The following is a 15,086-nucleotide window of genomic DNA, read 5'->3' as shown; positions in this document are numbered from 1 at the left end:
CTTGAGGAGAATGGGGACCTGGAAGGAGGTCGAGGTGCCTCATACCCCACATGGCTAGCCATTGCTACAATGCACCCATGGCTAGAGTGACGGAGTGCAGGTCCGAATGTATATCCAGCATCTACTGTGTGTTCTGCTGGACCTGGCTCTCCATAGCAGTTACCACTCTTTCCATTAGGGTGACCAATAATCACAGATTTCCTGGGACTACCCTGTAATTAAGCTTTTTGTCCCGGGTCATGCCTTCCCAGGATGCATTTTGTCCAGGAACTCAATTGAGTCCACTAGTCTTTTTCTGAGGATGCATCCACCAATCTTTTATCTGCATGCGTGTTGGCCAGTCTTCAATTTGTGCATATGTTGACCTTATTTTTTATCTGCACATATGTGGGCCAATTGTTTTTGCTTGGTATCAGCCTCTGAAGTGCCATGATTAATGTTTGGTGGTTCTGAGCAAGTGCCCAGGATGGGGGTGGGGGGCAAGCTGCCCCTTCCCTCCCCCCATCACAGCTCTGGCACCTCCCCTACCACTCATACAGCTCTTGCAGAAGATCTCTCCCCATCCCTCCCCCCACCTCCTGCTCTTACAGTTCTGCCAGCAACACCCCCTGCTCTCCATAGTTACAGCTCTGGCAGCAACACGCACCGTCAAATGCCCCCATACCCTGCAACCAATCTGCTCTCACACCTCCGGCAACACCTCCCCTGCTCTTACAGGCTCTCCGCCATGACAAAGTGTTCCTCAGATTTTTCACCTGGGGTTGGTCACCCTTTCCATGAAGGCAGCCAAGCACTTATATGCCCAAGCCATGACAACATTCAGAGCTTCGATGGGCTTCTCCACCTTTTGCTCAAGTCTGCACATGGCCCCTGGCATCTTTGCTAGATGTTCCCCTGCCTATCTCTGCATCTCCAACGTGTATCATAAGGCTGAATACAGAAGCTCAGAAGCTCATCATCTGCATATGGCTCAGCAGGAACCTCGTCTCCAGCAGCCCTCCAAGAGTCAGAGACCTCGGCTGTCACATCCTCCATCAGCTGCGGGCATGTGTCTGTGCTGTAGTCACCAGACTGTGACCCCAAGCCTAACTAGAATGCGTGACTACTGAGGTGAATGTCTGCACTGGTGGAGGGTGTAGAGGAATGCCATGATGGTGCATCCTCTGAGGTCTCCGGAGTCCTCATCTTCAGAGGTGGTGCTCAAGGTGGAGGTGGAGCTGGAGGAATACTGTCCCCTCTTTTTTTGTGACTGGCTGCGAGGACCATCAGTAGAGAACAAAAGAATTAGTTGATGGTCATGCACAATCCCTTTCCTCAACAACGTTTCAGGCGTTACTCTCATATATCTTTTTGTCAACCCCAGACTGGAGGCATCCTCACTGCAAGGCTGAAAAACTCCAGTTTCTCCATCAACGCACATGGTACTCACTGGCAAGTTCCACAGTCTTCTCCTCACCTGAGTCAGGCTTCTTATGTCTAGGACACCTCCCCCAGTCTTATTACACTCTGTCCTAATATGAGCAGTTTTCTCCAGCAGACAGAATGATTAAGTGTGCATGCATGCCTATGATAGTTCCTGAGCTCTCCACAGTAAGTGTTTGACAGCCACACCATCCTGCAACTGGTAAAATATTCATGGCATGAAGTAACTCCCACACATTCAGTCGACATGTTCCATATGATAGTGAGGCTTGCAACTCAAACTCCTGTCTGACATCCCCCTGCACATGTACATTTACACTGCTTGATGCCCCATGAATGTCACTTTGCAGTGACTACGCGGTGTCACTTACCTGGTGAAGGGCAGCAGATCATTTATGCACTTCCTGAACGGCAACCAGATTCTGGAGTGGGCCGCATGGCACTAACCCACACTGCGACATCTGTCCAGGATGCCTTGGTCAGCCAGGAGGACCTCCTACTGCCATCCCTGGGAAACAGGACCTCTTGCCTTTCCCACTTGGCCTGGAGAAGAACCTACAGCGAGGCATCACTGAACCGTGGGGCCACTCATCTTCTCTGAGACATCAACCCTGAAGTTAGCAGTTGAAGTTATCTGTGTGGTGGGGAAGGACCAGAAGATTTTGTTGTAGATGTCCACTCAGAAAGCCTGAGTGATGCTCCTCGATTGCAGGGAATGAATGCCTGTCCAGGTTCCTTTTAAATATGAAGCCTGGACCATTGATGCCTCTCCGCCCGCCCCCCCCCAAGGTAATGGTGGGGCTCCAACTTCCTGTCTGCCCTGCTGCTTGACTCAATGCACTCTTCACCCATGCCTTCCCATCCCTGAGCAGAAGTGTCATGCACTTCCTGTCCGGCCACTGACAACCTTGCTTCTACCAGAAGATTCCGCCCTTCTGTCAATTGTACAATGTTTATTTACACAAGATATAGAGGTTTCAAATGCTTGCAGTTTCACCATTGATAGTTTAAAGGGTCTGGATGATTGACACTTTTATTGGCCTGCAGTAAAAAGGAGATTTTTTTTTAAAGAAAATGGGAAGTTCAAAATGTATGACTGTTTTTTAAAAATATTTTTTCACAAATCTTCTTGTCACTCTAGGGTTCACTGGTTCTATACAATGCACAGTGAGTGAATGGGCATAGAATTGCCTTGGCTTGGCATGGGGACATGAGTGGCCATAGGGGGTGGGTGGGCAGAGGGGCATGAGGTGGCATGGATGAGGCATGGGGAGTTTGCGGCTTTGAGGGATGTGTGCTAGCGGACCTTACTTTTTTCATTGTGACTGGGGTGGAGTCCCACACCACTGAGGCAGGCCTTTTAAATGGCCTGCCTTGGCACCTGGCAGCCTGACTGCTGCCTGCATCTACCCACATACAATGAAAATCCTGCCTTTCCTGGCACTTTCATCCAAGCCAAGCCAGGAATTATCCTGATTCCCGCTACCTGTCTCAAGGATGAAAGTCCAGCCCAATGTAACCATATAATAAAGGGCAAGAACAAAATAGTCAGGAGAGAAAGCAGCCAAAGGAAAAGAAGGGCAGAGTCATCCAAAGAATCATCAACTGTCAATAGTCATAGAATTCAACTAACATTAACCTATCAGCAGCAAGACTGCATTAAGTTTGTAGAGATGGGAACAAAATAACTGGACTGAACTGGTGAATACCTTGGCTGATTTTTTTCTCTTGCTAATTTTTCTCTTGGGATTTACTCTTTCTATTTTCCTCTCCTGGTTCTTTCCAAGGTATCTCTGTCTGTGAAGTGGCAGCCAGTGCTGCCTTGTCCAAGTGGCACATGTGCCTGGATAGTGAATGCTGCAGTTTATTTGATAGAACCAGAGAAAAGTTACAACACAGAAGGAGGCCACTTGGCCCATCTTGTCCATGCCAGCCCAAGGACACCCAGGTGCCCTTTCTAATCCCACCTTCCTGCACCCGGCCATAGCCCTGCAGCTTACAGCAGTTAAGGTGCAGATCCAGGTACTTTTTAAAAGAGTTTAGAGTTTCTGCCTCTACCACCAACTTGGGCAGCGAATTCCGACATCCACTACCCTCTGTGTAAAAAAGCTCTTCCTCATGTTCCCCCTACACTTTCTGCCACTTATCTTGAATCTATGTCCCCTGGTTCTAGAATTTTCCATCAAGGGAAATAACTTTATCCTGTCCACTCTATCTATTTCCCTCATAATTTTATTCACCTCAACCAAGTCACCTCTCAGCCTTCTTTGTTCTGAGGGAAGAAGCATAACAGGTGGGCTTAATCCTCACTCAAGCAATTGTCACGGGGGAGAAGGGTGTGCAATCTGGCTAAATTTCTCATGTTCCGTCGGTTTGGTGATACCACCATTACAGCTGGATTAAGCAACAGCACAATTGCAGATCAGGCAAATAAACTAACTGAGCAATCAATGAGAATAGCTGAGATGCTTGAGGGAGGTGGAAAGGTACCTATAAAGCAAGCCTATTTTAACTTATGAGGAAGAAAACCCAAATGGAGAGATACCATTCCGAAATTTTTTGGATGCGGGAACTATAATGCTCAGTAAATTATTGAACAAGATTGAAAAAACAAAAGCCAATGAACTATTAGAGAACTAGTCTGGCTTCAAGTGTAGCATGCTCAGATCAAATATTCTAACTGGGCAACAGCTTTATGTTGTTGACTACAGTCTGTGATAGTATTCACAGATCATCTTTGTGGAAAGTTCTACGGTGGTGTGGATTGTGAAGGGTAGCTTTTAACTTTTGAGTGACCAACTGGTAGAGGGCTCTGGCCTAGTTTGGCCCATTGTAGGGAGAAAATGCTCAGGGTCATTTTGAGACCTGGACCTCTTTTAAATGAAGCAAGTTGGGGTGTCAAGCAAGTGACCTGATGCAGTATTCGACCAGAAGGAATTTCAGCTGACACCATTGCTAGGTGCTGGAGATGGAAGTGAAGGAGAGTTAGCCTGGGCAGCAACGGCCTGCATAATTTTTGTGAAGCAAGGGGGAAAATATTTGGTCCCTGAGATTCCACAGAAGTATAATGTTGAACAAGTTTTGGAGCTATTTTTGAAGTCGTTAACAGCAGACTCTTTAAGAACTTAGAAAGAAGGCAAATGCACATGGGATACAGGGTAATTTGATAAGGTGGATTCAAAATTGGCTTAGTTGTAGGAGACAGAGGGTGATGACAGAAGGATGCTTTAGTGACTGGAAGCCAGTGTCCAGTGGCGTACCACAGTATCTGTGCTGGGTCTGCTATTATTTGTCATTTATATAAACGACATGGATGACTATGTGGGAGGTAGGATTAGTAAATTTGTGGATGACACAAAGATTGGCCGGGTGGTTAACAGTGAGGTTGAGTGTCTTGGGCTACAGGAAGATATAGACAGGATGGTCAAATGGGCAGATAAGTGGCAGATGGAATTTAACTCTGAAAAGTGTGATGTGATACACTTTGGAAGGAGTAATTTGACAAGGAAGTATTTAATGAACAGCATGACACTAGGAAGTTCTGAGGAACAAAGGGACCTTGGCGTATTATGCCCATAGGTCTCTGAAGGCGGAGGGGCATGTTAGTGGGTTGGTGAAAAAGGCACATGGGACACTTGCCTTTATCAATCGAGACATAGATTACAAAAGTAGGGAGGTCATGTTGGAGTTGTATAGAACCTTGGTGAGGCCACTGCTGGAGTACTTTGTGCAGTTCTGGTCGCCACATTATAGGAAGGATGTGATTGCACTGGAGGCGATGCAGAGGAGATTCATCAAGATGTTGCCTGGGATGAAACATTTAAGTTACGAAGAGAGATTGGATAGACTTGGGTTGTTTTCATTGGAGCAGAGAAGACTGAGGGGTGATCTGATCGAGGTGTACAAGATTATGAGGGCATGGACAGGGTGGATAGGGAACAGCTGTCCCCCTTGTTTGAAGAGTCAGTCATGAGGGGACGTGAGTTCAAGGTGAGCGGCAGGAGGTTCAGGGAGGATGTGAGGAAAAACTTTTTTATTCAGAGGGTGGTGACGGTCTGGAATGCACTGCCTGGGAAGGTGGTGGAGGATGGTTGCCTCACATCCTTTAAAAAGCACTTGGCACGTCATAACGTTCAAGGCTATGGGCCAAGTGTGTGTGTTTCCCCCTTATTTCTGATACCTTTGTGTCTGTGTGTTTGTGTGTGCGTGTGTTTCTTGGCCCTAATCACTGAGATAACGGCCAAATGCTTGACATCGTGTTTTTATTATTTCTCTTTCATTTCGTGGTTAATAAATTTGCACTTTCTTTGACTCAAGAAAGCCTTATTTGACTGGCTCCTTATTGCTCACGGCTTAAATAGTTAAATACATTGTGATCTAGGAAAGGCATATCCTTGTAAAAGGAAACAAACCATTATTGTGACCAGCCAAGGTGGTTGAATAGAGGGGAGCCAATTCACCTCTTCTCACCTGGTTGTAACAGATGGCAAGAGCAGAGGTCTTTAGGGTATTGGTCTGTGATTCCCATGAGGTACTAGCCAGTTTACTCTGGAGGTTGGTGCAGGTTTTAATTTTTTCTGCAGTCTTGCTGAGGTGCTATTTGTCAGTAGGATTTTGTCAAGGATGATGCCTAGATAAAGAGGGTAGGGATTGTGCTTCAGTCTCTGACCATCCAGGGTGATCAGTTCCCTCTTAGCACTGGCAATTTTTTTTTATTCATTCATTGGATGTGGGCATCGTTGGCTAGGCCAGTATTTATTGCCCATCCCTAATTGCCCTTGTTCAGATGGCATTAAAGAGTCAACCACAATGTTGTGGGCCTGGAGTCAAATGTAGGCCCCTGGGTGCTAGTCTTGTCACTCATATGCACCCTGAACTGTCTGTCCCAGAGTAGCAGTTCAACGGCAAAAGTAATGCTGGGAGGGAGGACTCTTGGTATTTTGATGAATAGACCAATGTGCCAATGTATTGTACACTACAGTGAGGACAAGGAAAATTGCTCCTGTTTTGAGATTCTTTTGAAAGTCATTTTCAATGAAAGTGGTTAATGCAAGGAGCAATCACATGTGCTTCTTCCTTGTCGAAAGCCTGCTTGGTCCGCACTCAGAATGTTCTCCACTTCTGGCTTGGCCCATTGTAGGATTAAGTATTCTATTACCTTGAAGCATACTGATAGCAGCAATATTGGCTGGCAGATTGATGGTAATTTGTCAAAGAGTTGGCCCAAGGGGCCAAATAGTCTCTTTCTGTGCTGTAAGGTTCTATGATTCTAAAATGTTTGAGGGAAGGGAAAAAGAAGCACTTTTCAAACTTAGAATCACATGACTCTGTTCCAAAGCAAAACAAGAGTAAGAAAATTCCATCTCCTCTAGAAAACATTCAATCAGATTATTCAGTCATGCATGGTCTTAAACAGATTGCAGTGAGTAACAGAAGCATATTGCTATTCCTAGAATTACCATGCAAAATCATCTCACCAAGGTTACATTCTTTCCAAATTCAAATACTTCATATCTACCTATATCATATGCCTTCTGCCTTTTCCTCCTCCAACCCCTCCAAATTCCTTCACTTCCTGTTCATTACTCATCTGTCCTCTTTGTAAAATGCTATAAGGCATTTGTCCATGTGAATAATTCTACACAAATGTTGCTGTTGGTATTCATCCAAAAGACGTGAAGATAGTTTTCTAAAAGTGACAACATGTTTGCTGGGCTAGATTCATCTTCGTGTTATCACCAGATTTTAAAATAAAGTAATGCAATCCTGCTCAATCAACACTGCCCTCCAACACTACATACGTGGGCTGATTTTAGTCGAAGTTGCCATTAGCAGGCCAGAAATGGCTTCTACATTAGGTGGTTGCACTTATCACCCCATTCACATCGTCACCATTCTGAAAGGGGCTTCCTTTAGGCAGACTTTGACTTCCTGTTTCAACTGGCAGTTCTTTTAATCATGCAAATGAGGGTGCCACAACATAATTCAGAGGGGATTAGAGTACAATAAAAAAGGTAAAATAATATACAGTTATGTGTCCTTAGATTATCCTTGAGGGGTAGATTTTAAACATTATGGCTGATTTGGGTTAGCTGGTTTCTTGAATGTGGCCAGATGTAGAAGATGTTTCTATAGAGTTGGCTGCTCAAACTGGGGACACTTATCCCAAGAGAGATAGCCTTCAGCTTGTTTCCTCGGCTGAAGACTTTCTTGACACTGTCTGTGTCACAATCTCTCATTGGTGTCTTGAAATTCTTAGATAAAAACAAAAAACTGCGGATGCTGGAAATCCAAAACAAAAACAGAATTACCTGGAAAAACTCAGCAGGTCTGGCAGCATCGGCGGAGAGGAAAAGAGTTGACGTTTCGAGTCCTCATGACCCTTCGACAGAACAGTTGACAAACGTCAACTCTTTTCCTCTCCGCCGATGCTGCCAGACCTGCTGAGTTTTTCCAGGTAATTCTGTTTTTGTCTTGAAATTCTTCACCCATTGTGTATTTCTAAGAGGTTTTCAGGGTCCTGTCTGTGGCAGCCATTGTTTCAATATCCAGTATTTTGCATTTTTAATGTCCCTTCCTCAGAGAGTTACAAATTTCAATGGGTGTCTGGATTATAGGAAATGCATCTCTTTTCAAACTCCCCTGAGGGCGATTTACTGGTTTTCCACTTTCACCTTGGAACATGGCTTTGCATTTTTAAGCAGTTTTTCTCTGTCTCAGTTCAAATTGCAAAATTTCCAGTCAGTTGAAAGTTGAAAAATCGTATTTTCAAAAATAAATGGGCATAGCCTCATAACACATCACATATTCATCTGCAGAATACTGTGCCCCAGTATGGTACCACTTGGTCCACATCAAACTTATCATTTTACAATTGAACTCAACAATGTATATCATCACAGGTTTTCTCTGACCAACTCACCTCTCCAGCTCCCCGTACTGAACAATATTTGCCCACACCCAAAGCCCCACATCAGGTGGGAAATTGCAACAGGCAAGCTGCTGCAAAAGGTCTTCTGCAACCAAAGCCTGCCCTCATTCAATGACCTCCGCAGCTCACCAGCAGAAGACCTTCCCTCACATAACCCCATATGGTTAAACCCATCACACCGAGGAGTAACAGCTGAGGACCTATGGCAGGAGGGTTAGCAGGAGAAAACATCCACCACTCTCTCATCATAGACCCCACTGCCTGTCCACATGACTTTGATCTCCTACGGTGACAATGGGCTGTTTTAAATCATGGTACAGTCCAAACAATGACTCACATTGTCAAAGAGTTATTGCTGACTAAATTTGAAGGCAGGCTTAAAGAACTCTATATAGCCACTGATAAGGCTTTTGCCTGGTTCTGTTATTATGCACATGCTAAATAAATAAATAATTTGATAGATCTACCCAGTTCTACCCGTTCCCTTGCTCTTTCTCCATAGTTCTGCAATTTTTTTTTCCCCTGTTCAAGTATATATCCAACTCCCTTTAAAAAATTACTATCAAGTTAGCTTTCATCACGCTTTCAGATAACACATTCAAGATCATAACAACTCACATAAAACAAATTCTGTTCAATTCCCAGCTGGGTTCTTTTATCAATTATCTTAAATCTACCCTTGGAAACAGTTTTTCCTTATCCCATCCATGAAAGCCTTACATAATTGTGATCACCTCCGCTAAAACTCCTGAGACCCTCCCTGCCCTGAAGAGAATAATCCGAGCTGCTTCTCTAGTCTCTCGATACCACTGAATTCCTCATCAGTGGTACCATTTTAGTAAATCTCTTCTGGACCCTCTTCAAGACCTTCACTTCATTAGTGTGGTACACAAAATGGAGACAATATTCCGGCTGAGGCCTAACCAGTGATTTATAAAAGGTTTATTGCAACATTTGAGGATATTAAGGACAGTCCCTCTTCTGTGAGTAGCAGAAGCAGAAATCACTGGCACAAGAGGGCACTGTAACATAGAAAAAAGAAACATAGGAACAGTTTGCTGTATTAAGTATATTAGAGACATCTTCTGATAGTGCACACTGACACAAAATGGGGGAAGAGACACATGCACTTCTGTATAAGACATTGTCATTCTCTAAACATGGTACTGATCATTGTCTCCATACAGCTCAATGCTACATAGAGTAGGCTATCTAAATGCCACCTTCCAAATAGTAAGAGTTCATCCTGCATTAAGGCAATTTTTTGCTCAGCTCAGTGAGTACTTTTCATCTCAGTAACTTCTATACAGAAACTGGTAAGGCAAATGATAAGGCAACAATTTAACATTTAATTTTGTTTTCCTCCTGAAATTTTAGGGGAGCTGAAACTGAAACCTTGGGCAGAGTTTTCCCTTCCTGCCTGCGGCAGGTTTTGTAGCAGGTGGGAGTGGAATGTTTAGGGACAGGCCAAAAATTGGATTCCCGCCGGCAGGAAAACAGTTTGCAATTTTCTTCTCACCTGTTTCATGGTGGGTTGATGGCAGGTCAGGTATCCTGCTGATCAGTGTCAAAAATGCAACCTGCATTCATTACCATCTCATGGACGTTCATTAAATATGCTACTCACCGGGATTACATTCTGTCTTCCAATCTTGTGTCACGCCAGCGAGAATTCAAACTGATCTGAAACACATTTGAAAATGAGTGGCATGCATCAGTCTAAACTTTGCTCATGACTTTGAGGTGAGTGCAACAATCAAAGCCTACCTGCAAAAGCACTGCTCTGCCTTCTTAGCGGTGGCAGTCGAATGCCACACTGCTGGGTGTATAGGGTTGGTCTGCTCATGGTGTGTGCCTCCATACACTGGGAGAACACCACTGTGCAGCAGCTGTCAGGCAGTGCCTTCAAACAGAGACCAGTTTTGCAACTGAGGGTTGGAGGAAGGATGACAGACACACAAGAGACCAATGAGGTATGAGGAGGGTTGGAAGGGGGAAGGGAATGAATTACCAGACACACAGGCGGGAATGGGGTATGAAGGAGTTGGAAGAGGGGAGGGTGGGGAAGGAGAATAATAGCAGGCAGAGAGGAGACCGGGCGTAGGGAAGCTGTAGCCCAACACGGAAAACTGGAATGCAGACACACAAGGGGATGGATGGGAATTGAACTGTTTGAATAGAAGGGAATGTATGCAGATGCAGGAATGGAAAGGAGGGGTGTGTTAGTGTGGCACAAGATGAATAAGTTACGTAGAGACTCATGGAGGTGGGGGGGATGGCGGTGGTGGAAGGAAAACTGTGTTGTGATTATTCATGAGGGAATGGGGGAGGTCATTGAAAAATGGTCATAGTCCCTGGTCTGGGGCCGACAGGTCGGCGTAAGAGATTAAAGGCAGTCCTGGGGCTCCCGGGACCTCTAACTCAGAATGAGAGATTAAAGGCAATCTTGGGGCTGTGTAGGCCTCACAGTCAGGGTAAAAGATTAAAGGCAGCCCTGGGGCTTTGCGGGCTATGCATGACACAAATGTCATACTCCCACAACAGGGAAAGGCAAGGCTTGTGTGTGCAATTGGGATAAGGCACAGCTTGGTGTGCAAGGTATATTCACAGTCATTGGCAATGGGTTTGTCTGGCTCAGTACTATGCTGCAGATGGGATGGTAATGATTAAGGGAGGCATCTGCATCCTGTAAATGGGGAAAATGCAATAAAGGTGGGGGATACTCAAAACTCCCCTAGTGATGTTGTTGGTGGGGGGGGGGGGCTCAAAATGTTTTTAATCTTTTTTCTTCTGCCTCTCTAAACCTACATTTGGTTTCCTCATTATCAGTGACCAAATTTTAAAAGCAGATTGTTCAGGCAACCATGGTGAGAAGGTCAAGGTCAAATTTTGGTGACTTGTATGAGCCTCTTCTGCATGAATAGACAAAGTGATACAACCTAAAGATGAAAGGGAGAGTTTTTCATGCCCATTAGGCCAAAAATTGGTTTCACAATGTCGTGAAGCCAGTTTGCAATTGTCTGCGCTGCCCGTCAATGGCGGGCCACATTTCCTGCCGTTGCATGTTGGGAACTTCATTGTAATACGTCCTCATATCATTATAAGCCCAGCTTGCTGGAATCATCCCTCCACGCTGGATCATGCGAGAGTGTTTCACAACTGTACATAAGCGACTTGCACCTGGCGAGCTGCACTTTGCTCAGGACTTCAAGGTCTGTTTGCCTATGTTGCTTCAGGCAGCACTCACAGTCAGTAGCGCCAGGCTTCACAAACAGCGCCATATCACTTTTAGGTTCTCGTGGGCAGGTCTCTATCTATCAGACCAGCCCTAAGGTGGGTATGGCTTTTCAATGGCTGCAGGACCAGGGCTGTGCTGGGGAAGGGGGGTATCCCAGAGTGTTTGTGGGGCTACATGTTGATCAGTGCAAGTGGCCTCAAGATGGTGAGGGTTGAGGAAGCAGTCTCTAGAGGAGATGAGGCCAAATGGAGATGTGAGGGTGTGTGTGAGAGAGTGAGTGGTGATGTTCATTGAGCTATCATTTGAGGTATCATGAGACAGGTGTAAAGTTTAAGTGTACCCAAGTGACCAGCTTCTGGCCTTATGAGCTGGGTGAACACGTGGGGGCAAGGTGGACTGATTTGTTCACCAGGGAAGTGGGCACAGACCTGTTCACTAGGTGAACATTAAGGGAATGGAAGCTTTTTCTGTTCTTGAAGCTGCTGGCCCTGATAACTCTGTGGGTGCAGTCAATCACAGCCTGAAATTGGGGAAATCTGAAATGTTAACAAAACAGACAGCACTTTCCTGCTGGCTGCTGGTAGCCATGAGGAATATTACAATTGGTTGACCTTAAGGATGCAGACATGGATTGTAGGCTGACCAATTTGACTGATTCCATCTAAAAAAAATTTTGGAACGAGCCCAAAATATGAGAGCCAAAGTTACTTTCCTGTATGGCCAGCTACAAGAGTAGATTGATGGTCTTGCTGTATGTGTCTTTGACAGCCTCTCTGCAGAAGCGCAGAATCCTGATGCACTGCTCCTCAGAAAAGTGGAAGAAGGTAACTCACTGATTAAAGATTCTGTGGCCAATGGAAAAATGTCTTTGGGCAGCCCTTTTCCCTTTTTGGTCTCTTTAGCGATCTAACTGCAGTTCACTGAGCTTTCCCAACCTAACTAGGTAGGGCTAGGTAAGAAGTTCTGCTGAGGGACTATTAGCAGCTCACAGCTAAATTAAAAAGCAGAACAACAAAGGTAATAATCTCTGGATTACTACCTGAGCCATGTGCAAATTGGCATAGGGTAAATAAAATTAGCGAGGTAAATGCTTGGCTCAAAGATTGGTGTGGGTGAAATGGGTTCCGATTCATGGGGCACTGGCACCAGTGCTGGGGAAGGAGAGAGCTGTTCCGTTGGGACGAGCTTCATTTGAACCATGCTGGGACCAGCGTCCTGGCAAATTGTATAACTAGGGTTGTAGATAGAACTTTAAATTAATTAGTGGGGCGGGGAGAGCTCAATTGAAGGGAAGTTTAAAAAATCAAAAAGAAACAAGAGAGCAGAGGTGCAGGGTAATGAAGAGGCAAATGATAATCAAAGTGTGACAGGAAGAGGCAGAAAATATAAACAGAAAAGTGTAGCAGAAATTAAAACCAGAATGAGTAATTATGGTAAAAAGTCAAAGCTTATGGCTCTTTATCTGAATGCACACGACTTGATAGCTATTATGGAGACGTGGTTACAGGGTGACCAAGACTGCAAACTCAATATTCTAAGGTATTCGATGTTCCAGAAAAATAGTCAAAAAGGAAAAGGAGGTGGGGTAGCTTTGTTAATAAAAGAAGGTATCATGCAATGGTGAGTAGTGATACAGGTGCAATAGATCTTGATGTGGAATCAGTTTGGGTGGAAATAAGGAATAGCAAGGGTAGAAGTCATGGGGGGAGTCATCTATAGGCCCCCGAAGAGTTGTCTCACTATAGGACAAAGTATAAATTGGGAAATAAGAGACATGTAAGGAGGGCGCTACAATTGTCATGGGTGATTTTAATCTGCATGTTGACTGGACAAGTTAGCAGGGGTAACATGGAAGACAAATTTGTAGAGTGCATTAGGGATTGTTTCTTAGAGCAACATGTTGCAGAACCTATCCAGGAAAAGGCTATTTTAGATCTAGTACTGTGTAATGAGGTAGGATTAATAAGAGATCTTGTAGTTAAGGATTCTCTCAGGGGTAACAATCACAACATTGGTGGAATTTCAAATTCAGTTTGAGGGTGAGCAACTCTGGTGTGAAGATAGAGTTGACTAAAGTGGGCTGGAAAACTTGACTAATGGGAAGGTCACTGGATGAGCAGTGGCAGACATTTAAGCAGATATTTCATAACGCTCAGCAAAAATTTATCCTGATCAAAAAAAAGGACTCGATGAGAAAGATAAACCACCCATAGTTAACAAAGGTGGTAAAGGAGAATATCCAATCAAAAACTAAGGCATACAAAACGGTGAAAACTAGTGGTAAGCCAGAGGTTTGGGAATTTTTTTAGGAACTGATAAAGAGGGAGAAAATTGATTATGAAAGTAAATTGGTAAGAAATATAAAAACAAACAGCAAGATCTTCTATGGGTATATAAAAAGAGAGTAGCTAAAGTTAGCATGGGACCCTTGGAGGATGTGACTGGAAAATTGATAAGGGGGAACAGGGAAATGGCAGATAATTTAAAACAATATTTTGCCCAATATATTTATATTTAAACCAATATTGGTCTTCAAGGTGGAGACACTATAAACATTCCAAAGTATCAGATAAACAAGGAGCTAATGGGAGGAAAGATCTTGCAACAATCTCTATCATGAGGGATAAAGTATTTGAGAAACTAATGGGACTAAAGGCAGACAAGTCGCAAGGACCTGATGGCCTGCATCCAAGGGTTTTAAAGGAAGTGGCTGTAAAGACAGTGAAGGCATTGGTTGAAATATTCTATAACTCACTGGATTCTAGTAGGGTCCCAGCGGATTGGAAAACCACTAATGTGGCACCCCTGTTCAAGAAGGGAGGGAGACAAAAAGCAGGAAACTTTAGGCCAGTCAGCCTAACATCTGTCATTGGGAAAATGCTAGAGTCCATTCTTAAGGAAGAAATAACAGAACATTTAGAAAAGCTTAACACAATCAAACAGAGTCAACATGATTTTGTGAAAGGGAAATCATGTTTGACAAATTTGTTAGTCCTTTGAGAATATAACAAGCAGGGTTGATAAAGAGGAATCAGTAGATGTAGTGTATTTGGATTTCCAGAAGGCATTCGATATGGTGCTACATAAAAGGTTATTGTACAAGATAGGAGCTCATGGTATTGGGGTAATGTATTAGCATGGATTGAGGATTGGTTAACACACAGAAGACAGAGTCGGGATTAATGTGTCTTTTTCAGGTTGGAAAAATGTAACTAGTGGAGTGCCACAAGCATCAGTCCTAGGGCCCCAATTATTTACTATCTATATTGATGACTTGGAGGAGGGGGCAAAGTGCAATGTATCCAAATTAGCTGATGGTACAAAAGTAGGTGAGAGGGCATGTTGTGATGAGGACATAAGGAATCTGCAAGGGGATATAGATAGGTTGAGTGAATGGGCAAAAAGTTGGCAGATGGAGTTTAATGTAGGAAAGTGTGAGGTCATGCACTTTGGTAGGAAGAATCAAAAGGCAGACTATTATTTAAATGGAGAGAG

General features: G+C 44.2%; 1 long non-coding RNA gene across 3 annotated transcripts in view; it reads right to left on the bottom strand.

The window, feature by feature from the left end:
* LOC121282640 overlaps positions 1–15,086 on the bottom strand; it is a 74,319-nt gene that overhangs the window by 18,357 nt on the left and 40,876 nt on the right. For 2 of the 3 annotated variants that reach the window (XR_005944089.1, XR_005944087.1), the window contains 2 exons: positions 9,981–10,036; positions 9,294–9,375 (listed from right to left, as the gene is read on the bottom strand). This is a non-coding gene — a long non-coding RNA (uncharacterized LOC121282640). Of the gene's footprint in view, positions 1–9,293; positions 9,376–9,980; positions 10,037–15,086 lie in introns of those variants that run through there. The other variant, XR_005944088.1, reaches the window with a different exon arrangement.

The sequence above is a fragment of the Carcharodon carcharias genome, chromosome 9, assembly GCF_017639515.1.
Source record: "Carcharodon carcharias isolate sCarCar2 chromosome 9, sCarCar2.pri, whole genome shotgun sequence".
Lineage (NCBI taxonomy): Eukaryota > Metazoa > Chordata > Chondrichthyes > Lamniformes > Lamnidae > Carcharodon > Carcharodon carcharias.
Note: the sequence above shows the minus strand (reverse complement) of the source record. Positions and strands in the feature narration are given on the sequence as shown.